This window comes from Euprymna scolopes, chromosome 3, assembly GCF_053919585.1.
Source record: "Euprymna scolopes isolate OS-2025 chromosome 3, ASM5391958v1, whole genome shotgun sequence".
Taxonomy (NCBI): domain Eukaryota; kingdom Metazoa; phylum Mollusca; class Cephalopoda; order Sepiida; family Sepiolidae; genus Euprymna; species Euprymna scolopes.
This window is the reverse complement of record NC_136484.1, coordinates 147,347,463-147,357,484: the sequence shown is the minus strand read 5'-3', so window position 1 is coordinate 147,357,484 and position 10,022 is coordinate 147,347,463.

Here is a 10,022-nt window from a genome sequence, read left to right as displayed (position 1 = left end):
AAAAAACATTTTTCGCTCTATTTAATTGTTTAAATTATAAAAGTTTTAAACCAAGTATGGCTTCTATTCAGAACGTTGAATACAAGATGGAAAAAAAGTAAATCTGCACAGTTTTCTTATTTCAATTCAAGCTAGGCCGAAAATCTGCTGAAGCAGCTCACGATATAAACGAAGCCTTTGGCCCAGGAACCAGACCTGAACGCACAGCACAATGGTTGTTTAAGAAATTTTGTCGCAGCAATGAAAGTCTGAAGATGATGAACATAATGGTTGGCCTTCACAAGTTAACATCGATCAATTAAGAGCCTTAGTCGAAACCAATCCATGGACAACTGTTCGAGCCGTAACGTATATGACGATTTCCAACTATTACGGCAGGAAAGCACTGTCAACAAATGGTGAAATGCATCAGAAACTTCGATAACACCCAGCATTAGTCAACAGAAAAGTGTGTTGATTGTAATGGTGCTTATTTCGACCAATAAATTTAGGTTGAGCCGAGATATGTTCATCTGAATTTTAAAATCACAAGAACTTTCTTGTCAACCTGATATATATATATATATATATATATATATATATATATTTCAATTTATCTTTACATATTACTGCTTATGTAAAGACAAATTGAAAATGTAACTTGCTCTACTTCCGTATTGAGCACTCTTGTAATTTCACTGGTTACCCTACCTTTGAAAAATAGCAACGTCAATATATATATATATATATATATATATATATATATATATATATATATATATATATATATATTTCTGTAGAAATATTCTTTATTCCCTTATATTTCCCTTTCTATATATACTGATCCTTATTTAAGAAGCTCAATGTAATTGCAGAGCATATAATGAATAAATGACAAAAGTCTATATTCCATATTTCATGATGCTGACCACCTTACAATTTATTCCTTTAGTTCAATTGACATTCACAATTCTTAACAGTATTTATTTCATAGCACAACTGAATTAAAGGAATAAATTGTAAGATAGTCAACATCATGAAATTTGGAATATAGACTTTTTGTCATTTATTCATTATATATATATATATATATATATATATATATATATATATATATATATATATATATATATATATATATATAAGCTTGATACAAAATACTATAAGTCAGACAGACATCCAGACAGAAAATTCTTTTTATTATGGAATTTGTAGATATTCCAACCATTTTTATTATTCTACTCATTTGTTAATTTCTGTTCTTTTTTTTTATAGCGTTTTTGTGGTTTCCTTTCTCTTTTTCTTTCTTTTTGTTTTAGAAAATTATTTGTAAATTGATTTTTCTTTTCATCTAAAATTTAATTTTTAATCTCAGTGTCTATAGCAGACATTCTGTTTTTCATATTCTTTCTGGTAATAAAGATTTAATTATCTAATATCCCAGTCTATTTTATATTTTATTTTATATTAGCTATGATGCTCCCGGTATTGCCCGGTCATAAAATATGCGTAAATATATTTTAATTTATTCAAATTGCGTATATATTATAATAGTCAATTATCTATCGTTTATTTCATATGATATTGTTCGTTTATTTCATATGATATCGTTCGTTTATTTCATATGATATTGTTTCATAATCAATATAAAAAAAATGTGACTTGAGTGCCATCAGCCATAATACTAAAATACAAACGATTGTTGTATATGGAAGAGGACATATTCCAGTAATTAGAGAAACAAAGTAAATAGGATTGAAAATAATATTTATTAAAGGAAAAGGATGGAATCGAACCCAGTAATCAAAAGTTAAAAAGAATACATATTGCAATACAGATACGATGATAGAAATGTAGAGCATTGGCTATTGTGTTAGAAATAACTATACAACTAATTGGTTCAGAGCAAGTAAAATCGAACAATGTAAATTAAGGAATTTTCTTTGTGTTACTAAAAGCGTATTGGAGACATATGTAATATGAAAATCCACGTGAGGAGACATTCACATGTCTGAGCACGTTCTGATGTCACAAAGAAAGATAGGTACAATAGATTCAGTTAGTCAGTCAATCAGAGAGAGGAGAATCAGAAGAGTTCAGAGTTGACAGAGAATCAGGAGAGTGAGTTAGCCAAAGCTCCTTTTGGAAGCGAATCAGAAACGGAGACAAGACAATGTAAGTCTGCAAGGCATCGAATACCTGATCATCATTTCATCCAGCTGAAATGTCTTCATGTTATAAGTAAACCTTTGTCTTCGTTTCTCGTCCACCGAAAGGTAATGTGTTTTGGCTATCGTCTTTGTAAATGAATATTATATGAAACACCCTTTCAAAGTGTTAATGGAATCCCTCACTAATAATGGTAAACCCTCTCTGTGTTTAAAAGAACTGTCCATTTCATATCTTTCACATCTATATTCCTTCTACTATTAATAATATGAAATCTCCCAGAATTGCTTCATCATCATCGCCGTGTGCACTGTTATATAAATGTCTCATCCTCTATACATATTGTCCCCGATATGTACCTGTCAACAGACACCGTTATGAGTTCCCCTACTACACAACACTGTTTGAATGCCATTCTTCGGTTTGGTTTTTCATTTTGTGAGAAGCTGTTGAATTTTTTGGAGCTTTTAGCTTTTTAAAAAGCAATTCCACTGCAATGAAACCATGTTACATCTCTGAACATTTCACATTTTCACACAATATATATATATATATATATATATATATATATATATATATATATATATATATATATATATATTGTGTATGAAAATGTTTTTGCATATACTTTCTATTTATTTACCAAACTTTTTAAAGTTAAGCGCATTGATGGTTAACACACAACAACAGGGCAATTATAATTAATAAGAAGCATTATACTACATTCAAAAGACAAAGATTTTATTAACCTCACCAATCATTTTTTCAAAGTTTGGGAGTTATTTTGAAAAAATGATAGGTAGGGTAAATAAAATCTTAGTCTTTCAAATGTAGCAATATATTTCTAGGCTCCCCGAAAGGAGGGACACTCTATTAAATGAAATAATTATTTCTATTTAGCATAAAATAATGCAATGCTGTTTCCAACGATCATACATGCATGTATAAATTATTTGTGCTGCTAAATTTGTTGCTTTTTAGTGGAGTAAAGTCTAAAAATAACTTGTGTGCATTTAAATTTTAAATCTCATTCAAATAATTCCACTTTTCGATTTTATTGCTTTCTTAGCCTAAAATGTAAACTTCATTATTTACTTTTTATACTTTTTATATTTTAATTATAATAACAAATATAAGTATCTTTTTTCAAATATATATATAGTGAATGAATGACAAAAGTCTATATTCTAAAGTTCATGATTTTGACCACCTTATAATTTATTCCTTTAATTCAGTTGACATTTACAATCTTTGACAGTATCTATTTCATAGTACAAAATCAATCACTTAATTATTATATCAACTAGTGAATCTATTTTGCCCTTAACTCATCAGAAGAAATAGCAACAATAAATCCGTCAAAAGGAAATAAAGTGCAGTTTGATATGACTAAAATCCAAAAATTGGAAAGGAAGCTGTAAATACCTTATAATATGTTTCCATTACGCCATTTTGAATTTTATAAATAAAGTCACTAAACCCAACTATTCGTACTTATATGTTCTATTAATTTATGAATATCCCGGCCAAAACCTTCTATTTAATAATTAGTAAATTTATTAATTTTAATTAATGTATGCATACTTATGAAAATAACATCAATAATAATAAACTATTACACATGTTTGCATATACGAAACTAAACTAAATATATATTAGTTTTCAATTACTTTTTTCTTTGACTTTTTAAGGGGATGGAACACTCGAATCCACTTGTAAAGTAATAAAACAATGACTTTTTCAGAATCAATGAGTTAGAAGTTGAAATAAAGAAGATTTTTATTGAGCAAGATCTCACCAAACTCGACAATTATAAAGCCTTAAGCAAGAGATCAATACATGTACGATATAGATAAAATCGAACGTATTTCTAAATTCATATGTCCTTGTTGGTAAGCAGAAAAATATATGACATGAGTTTCAAATATAACTTTAATTTGGACTATAATGTCCACAACAATATTACTCGTGTCTAACATGTTGGCGACATCACTACCGTTATATAAAGGGGAGTTGTGTATGTCTGTATGTGTGTATGTTCATATCTCTAGCTAAAAGTCCCCAAATTACTAACCAAAGACTCACAAAGTTTATATTTTCTTGATCAGTGTTGCCCCAGATGTATTTAATATCTAAAAATGAAATTAACTTATTCATTCTTTAGGGGTTAACTGGGCCAGATTTCGTCGGTTTTTCAGCCATTTCCAATGTTATTTATTATATAAAAGAAAAGGTGAAAGAAGGTTAGATATGAGGGATGTGGAAAAACGGGGAAGGGGAAAAAAGAGACGACAGAATGACGGATTGGTAGATGTAGACAAATAGAAGTTTTTAATATAAATTTTCTACACACACTTTCAAATCTCTTCTTTTTTATTTTTTGACCCTGAGCAACGCCGAGTAGTCCTGAAAGTCTAACATAATAATATAGCAACAGAGTTTTAAATATAACATTTGTTTGAACTACAATGCTGATATTTGGATTACTATTTGTCCGTTATGTCGACAACATCCATCATTTTGACTCTGAATATCTAACATAAATAATAAAAGTGATATGCATGTCGACTAAAGTGTAAGACATCTATAAAAATTCCATTTCATGTTCAACCTGAATGACAATTTAGGATTCAATTTTGTGACAGTTTGAATTTCACAGTCAGACACAAATAGCAATCCGTCTGACATATCTCTATTTCATTTGAACTAACATACTTTTCCATTGGTTTCTCAACCATGTTCCTATTTACTTGGGGTATTTTTGTTTTTTTACATTGGGATCACCACTTATCAAGGCCCGGAAGCCACTCGGGGATAAGGGTTATTTTGTGTACAATAATCAATGGGATAATATCGTAGTAATAGTTGGTATTGGATATTTGATAAAGTGTCTTACTTAAGGGGCGATTAATCAGGAATTTGTTTATGTTGGACTTGAAGACATCCAAGTTGTAGCCAGGTGGGAAACAGGCAAACGGAAGAGAATTCCACAGGCGTACACTTCTCAGAAAAAAGTTATGTTCATGGAATCTACGTTTTGATTTAGGCACAGATAAAGAGTGGGGGAAATTACTGACAGTGGTTTTAGCTAGACGGGTGTTTATCATGAAAGATTATCATGAAGGATCCTCTCGTTTACCAAGATTCGTTCAATTAGTCATGTCATAATTTTGGACGCTAAAAACAAACATTAAAAAAGTAAAGTTTGTCATTTTTACTAAGATTCGTTCATTTAGTCATCTCATATTTTTGGACGCTAAAAACAAACAATGAAAAAGTTACTTCGTCTTTTTTTACTGATTCGTTCATTCACGTAAATTTTTGGGGCGCTGAAAATCAACATTAGAAAAGTGAAGTTCGTTTCGTTTACTGATTTGTTCATTTAGTCATGTCAAAATGTTGGACTAAAAACCACCATTAAAGTTATTGTTAGGATTCGTTCATTTAGTTCATAATTTTGGACGCTAAAAACAAACATTTCAAAAAGGAAATCTGTCTTGTTTATTAAGATTTGTTCATTTTGTCAATAGATAAATTAGGACGTTGGAAATAACATTATATAAAAAAAAAGCTCGCTTCATTTACTTAGATTCGGTTTTATAATCTAGGACGCTCACGACGCTAAAACTAACGAACGAACAGAATGTTCAATCAATGAAAACATGTAAGAAAGAATATTTGGCAACTTATTTTTAAAGCTTTATTACGAATACTTTTTGTTAGGGAAAAAGTAAATGTTATGGTAAGGTAATGTAAACTGGTCGTTAACCTATCGGAAATGCGACGAGAGGAAAGTATATGTTTTCAAACAATACACAACGATATTGTGTGTGTGTGTGTGTGTGTGTGTGTGTGTGTGTGTGTGTGTGTGTGTGTGTGTGTGTGTGTGGCTAAAGTGGAGTGTGTAATAACGAAAAGTTATGATTATGAGAGTTCTAGAATATTTTTATTTGGTTTATTAAGGAAAATGTTGATTCGTGTAGAGGTAGAGGCCATGTTGGTGAAAATGTCGACGTGTTCGTTTTTATTATGAATGTGTAATCTAGAATAACAGATTTTTTGCGTTTTCAGCCAATGAGAATACCCAGAATGTAAGCGGGCAGAAATCATTATTTTCGAATAGGGAAGTGTAAAGGTAGTTGTATGTCTATCAGTGTATGATGCAGTTAATAAGGGTGTCATGACAATATGTATTGTGTATATTTTTACCCGGTCTTCGCTGGGGTAGTGGGAGTACTTGTTGGGTAGAGGGAAAAATACGAACCACTTCGTCTAAATATGTTGTCGGTCGTGATGATGGCGCTCATAGGATGTAATGTAACATTTTATTATAACGAATAAATGTGTCTCTAATAGCATACGAAAGTTACATAAGATGTTGGGTAACACTTTAGACATAAAAAAATTGTATATGGCATCTGTTAGTGCAAACCTACGGTAATTTGACCCAGAGGGGAATTTATGAAATAAAAATATTATATATATATATATATATATATATATATATATATGTAGGAGATTAGGAGATGAATAACAGGAAGAGCTTACAACTCTTTAAAACCCGCTATTGTAGTGGATAATAATAAATAATAACAGCGTTTTGAAGTTTTAATATTTAAAAAAAAAACGCTAACAACAAACCTTATATATATATATATATATATATATATATATATATATATATATATATATATATGCGCAGATCATCATATAATGATTAGATCACACTGACAGACGTTAAAAAGCATTTAAAAAATAAATGTTTAAATTTCAACACTATTTCTTGCGGTTAACGGTAGCCAAATGGATTGGGTCCTTGTTAATAAAGCCAGAGACGGCTTCTGCTGCCGGGTTCGAATCTATCACTTGGTGTTAATACCCTGCCCTGATGATTTCCAAAAGGATGAAACACTAGTGTCTGTAGGTATTTAATAATTATTATAGTAAATAATTATATATATGTGTGTGTGTGTGTGTGTCTCATTCAGAAGGCAAAGTGACATTATCAACAATCACGTATACAATATTCAGCAGAACCAACTGCTTGTAATCTATGCAAGCCATCACCTCATTTACATGATTCGACGAAGTTCGCTAAAGTTGAAATAGGTATATTCAATCGTTTCTTATTCAGAACTGTTATAGCCTTAAGTCGAAATGCTAATGACAGTATCCAACTGCAAAGTTTATCGACTGGTGTGTATAATTTCTCTTAGTCTGTCTGCCTGCCTGATCCACTTTCTCTCAGTAACTGGTGGGGATCTGGCTGAAATTGTGTATAAACCCTTGTTATTATAAAGTGCAGCGAACTAAGCTGTATCGTATCCGTTCGATGCACAGAGATTAATAGGGATTAGTGTTTTATCCCCAAATGAGCACAAATTTAACCATATTCAACTATCAGTTTGACATAAAGCACTATGTTTCGGTCAAACAAGCTATAACATCGGCCTGTTTTTAACGAACTAGAAAGTTTAGTATCCGTGTGTGTATATATATATATATATATATATATATATATATATATATATATATATATATATATATATATAATGGTTGTATAGATTAGTTTTCTAAAAGTAAATCCAATGAAACCCGCGTGATTATTAAAGAGTGCTCAATGGAGGACAAAGCTGGTATATAGGCTGTTTATTATACAAACATTATTGGTTACATATGTGCACACATGTTTCAGTGGAGTCCTAATTCAAGGAGACCACTTCATCAGACAAAAAAAAAAGAAGTGATCGCTCCTTTTTTCTTTTTTTTGTTCTGATGAAGTAGTCTCCTTGAATTATGATTCCATTGAAACCTGTATGCACATATGTAATCAATAATGTTTTATAATAAACTGACTATATATATATATATGTGTGTGTATGTGTGTGTGTGGGTGTGTTCTTGTGCACAATACAAATTATGGTCTAATATTTCTAAGTCTATTAATTAAAAATATAGAGACAAGAAGATCGATGAAGATAAATTACAATATTTATTATTCCATCAAATATTTCAATTCAAAAACAAAATTAACACAGAGTACAAATTACTAAACCTTAAATCATGGATTTTCAAAGATAAACTCTTTTCAGCAGAAGATAAAAACTCAGTAAAAAAAATAAAATTACACTGGTTATCATAAATTCAAAAATATATAAACCTTTTTTGTAAACTAAAATGTATCTTCAATGGATTTTTCTTCTAAATTAGAGGATCAAACAATCAATAAATAAATACTCGTCGGAAGGTCACCATTTATAGCTTGTTTGTGCATTACAATATAAAAAAATATAAAATAGAAACTCTATTTAACAGCAAAACTATGAACATTTAAGGTTTGCATAACTTTTATCAAGAAAAGACTAGATTGAATGTGCGTGTTCAAAAAAATGTTCATTTTCATGTGACGTCACCTTTCAAAATAATACGGAGTAAGTTGTTTACGTTTTCAGCCAATGAGAATATCCGGAATGTAAGCAGGCACAAACCATTTATTAAAATAAACAGAGAAAAAAATGGGAAAATGTTCACAGGGAGTACTTATTTCTTTTTTTCTTTTTGTTGGTCGAGTAGTTGTCACAAAGAGTGTTTGCTGGCTTTAACAGTAAAAGCAGGGTGCATTCTCACTTGACTACACCTGTGTCTTGTTTGCTTGGTGTCTTCCCCTTGTCTCTTGTTTACAAAAATTCTGAGTTTTTATCTCTTCTTACTGGCTCCCACAGAAATGTTGGTTGTTAAATTTTATTTTTATCCTCCCTCCCCCCGCTCCTATCGGTGAATTAATTTTTATTTTTTTGACCAGATGGGTGCATCGAGCCTATGCATAGTGACGGGTTCACACTTTGTCTGTTACAGCCGACAAGTAAACATACGGTTGGGAGTTTATTATTTTCTTAGTGAATCCCCATAACTCCATGAGGTCCAAATGGAAGAAACAGCAATCTTAGTGAGGTTCAAAAGAGTCAATTGAACAAAATGACTATGGATACGTGTGTGTGTGTGTGTGTGTGTGTGTGTGTGTGTGTGTGTGTGTGTGTGTGTGTGCGCGCGTGTGTGCGCGTGCGTGCGTGTGTGGGATTTTCATTACGGACTCTACTTTCGTATAAGCAGCATCGCCTGAAGAGGTCTCTAGTTACTTGAAACTGGCTGACCGAAACATGCTCATTAATATGTAGCGACTTATAAATGCTTATGTAAAACAACAATATATATATATATATATATACATATATATATATATATATATATATATAGGCCTTTATGGAGGGGAGACTAAAACTTGACGCTATGGTTTCAAATGATCTGAATAACAGCAAGGGGAGACTTGATTCCAAATATTTCTCATATGTTATATCTTCCCTCTTTTCGAAATAGGGTACGATTATGAATATCTCCAGTATCAAATAATCTTTATATACTGTGAAATTTACTTTAAGTATGAAAACCAAAGAAAGGAGATATAACAAATAAGAAATATTTGAAATCAAGTCTCCCCTTGCTGTTATTTCAGATTATTTGAAACCATAGTAGTAAGTTTTAGTCTCACCTCCATCAAGGCCAGAGGTTTTGGGGAAATATCAGATATTTTGTAATTCATATGCAAAACTAGGAAAACAAATGACTATGATTGAAATATTGGTAAAGGTGCAGTATCTTATAATATCTCACAAAAAATCCTTTAAAATTATCACTATTATAGGTTTTCATGGGTGCTGAAAACGACAGTTAAAATTCCAGGAAATGAGTAATTTCAATGATATGAATAAATTATAGTTTTAAAAGTGGGAGATTACTTTTCTCTATTAATTTAACATAAAATGAACACCCACTTTACAGCTAAGGTGTGCATAAACTGAGTGCTCATTTTAGTTACA